Below are 2,500 nucleotides of genomic sequence, written 5' to 3'. Positions count from 1 at the left end.
GTTCCCTGGAATCCTCTAGCAGGGAGATAGGGTTTGGAACGCGAAGAGCACCGCAGTTGCGGCGGTGTCCCGATCTTCCCCTCGGACCTTGAAAATCCGGGAGAGGGCCACGTGGAGGTGTCGCGCCGGTTCGTACCCATATCCGCAGCAGGTCTCCAAGGTGAAGAGCCTCTAGTCGATAGAATAATGTAGGTAAGGGAAGTCGGCAAATTGGATCCGTAACTTCGGGATAAGGATTGGCTCTGAGGATCGGGGCGTGTCGGGCTTGGTCGGGAAGTGGGTCAGCGCTAACGTGCCGGGCCTGGGCGAGGTGAGTGCCGTAGGGGTGCCGGTAAGTGCGGGCGTTTAGCGCGGGCGTGGTCTGCTCTCGCCGTTGGTCGGCCTCGTGCTGGCCGGCGGTGCAGGATGCGCGCGCCTGCGCGGCGTTCGCGCCCCGGTGCTTCAACCTGCGTGCAGGATCCGAGCTCGGTCCCGTGCCTTGGCCTCCCACGGATCTTCCTTGCTGCGAGGCCGCGTCCGCCTTAGCGTGCTCCTCCGGGGGCGCGCGGGTGCGCGGATTCTCTTCGGCCGCCATTCAACGATCAACTCAGAACTGGCACGGACTGGGGGAATCCGACTGTCTAATTAAAACAAAGCATTGCGATGGCCCTAGCGGGTGTTGACGCAATGTGATTTCTGCCCAGTGCTCTGAATGTCAACGTGAAGAAATTCAAGCAAGCGCGGGTAAACGGCGGGACTATGACTCTCTTAAGGTGGCCAAGTGGCGGCGGTGTGGCTGCATCCGGACTTGGCTTTTCGAAGTGCGGTCTTGATGTAGTCGTGCTGCTGCTGCGAGGTGCCTTCCTTGGGTTATAGTTACAGGGAGAGTGATGCGCAATACATGGGCCTAGCCCTCTTAGCCTCTCCTCTCCTGCGGTCTTCTCCCCTTCTCGTGGGCCCGCTGATTTTCGCAGAGTGGAAGACCGCACCAGGGGCTTGGGGGGGTTACCGGCCCCCCCTCGCATTATCCCTTTATAGTTGGGGGCAGCCGACAAGAAACAAGAGATGGTGGCCCTTCCGCTGAAGGTGCCACCCCAGCTACCCCAGCACCTATCCGGCCAACCGGCCGTAACGAAAATGCGATAGTTTGTGTAGCTCCCTTTGCTTGCAGTGAGTGCCACCGCACTTTTACCACGAAGAACGGTCTCGGGGTCCATCGCCGCCGCCAACACCCTGCGGCCGCCAACGCTGAGATCGTGACGGAGAGGCATCGCGCGAGGTGGACGGAGGAAGAAGTCCTGTCGCTCGCCAAGGCAGAGGCCGAACTGTTCCTTGAGAGGGACGCCCGGTTCTTCTTTGTAAATCAAGAACTTACCAGGATGTTCCCCGACCGAACGCTTGAGGCAATCAAGTGCCGACGGCGGCAAGCTGCCCACAAGCAGCTTGTCCGCCAATTCATGGAGGCACTTGAGATCGGTCGGGGCGAAGAGCCGGCGTCCCGCCGTGGAGCAGCGAGCTCGCTGCCTGACGCGGGCGAGGCCGCTGCGCCGCCCGTCGACGCAGCCGAGGACTTCGCGGCCGACACCACCGGGCCGCCGCCGGAGGGGCCGACTGACGCCGCCATCTGGGAGCATCTGGCGGGGCTACCTGCTTCCGCCCAGCGTTTCTCTGCCCTGGATCGAGTCATTGGTCTGGGGCGGGGCACGCCGCCCGATGTCATCCTGGGCATGCTCCCGGATGCCCTTGCGTCGGTCGGGTCCAGGGGGGAGAGGTCGATCACCAGGACACAGCGGCCGCGCCAATCATCCAAGCGGCCGCCTGCCGCCCCGCCGCTGCAGAAGCGCAAGCGGCGCCGCTGGGAATACGCGCGCACACAGGACGCCTTCCGTAGGTCGCGTGCACGTTGCGTGCGCGGCTTGCTGGACGGCACCCTGCTGCAGCCGCCACCCGACATCCCCGGTCTGCTGGACTTCTGGGCGGACCTCTTCACGAAGAAGCCGATCTCCACCGCCGGCTTCATCCGTGACCGCCTTCTCCCGCACTCGGAGCCTGTCGCTCCTGAGTGCCTATGGGGGCCGGTCACACGTGAGGAGGTCGCTGCTGCCTTGCCGCCCAGGGGATCGGCAGCCGGGCCGGACGGCCTGACTCCAGCGGAGCTGCGGCGCCTGCCGCATGAAGTCCTGGTGAAACTCTTGAACCTCTTCCTCCTGGCCCGCGCCCTCCCCGAGCGTCTGCTTCGCGCCCGGACGTCACTTCTCCCCAAAACGGCTGCACCAACATCCCCCGCTGACTTTCGCCCCATTACGGTCTGCTCGGTGTTGGCGCGGACCTTTCACAAGGTTCTCGCGTCACGCCTGATGCGTGCATGTGCTGTGGACGAACGTCAGCGGGCATTCATCCCCCGGGATGGGATGTTGGAAAACACCTTCATCTTGGACACTGCTCTCACCGACGCAGTCCGCTCCTGTCGCTCTGTTTTTGTGGCATCGATCGACGTCTCTAAAGCGTTCGATTCGGTGGA

General features: G+C 63.5%; 1 pseudogene; it reads left to right on the top strand.

Moving 5' to 3' along the window:
- The window catches only part of LOC124729332, a 7,956-nt pseudogene that overhangs the window by 2,128 nt on the left and 3,328 nt on the right, over positions 1-2,500 (top strand).

This window comes from Schistocerca piceifrons, unplaced genomic scaffold, assembly GCF_021461385.2.
Source record: "Schistocerca piceifrons isolate TAMUIC-IGC-003096 unplaced genomic scaffold, iqSchPice1.1 HiC_scaffold_1203, whole genome shotgun sequence".
NCBI classification, from domain to species: domain Eukaryota; kingdom Metazoa; phylum Arthropoda; class Insecta; order Orthoptera; family Acrididae; genus Schistocerca; species Schistocerca piceifrons.
This window is presented reverse-complemented; position numbering and strand designations above follow the sequence as displayed.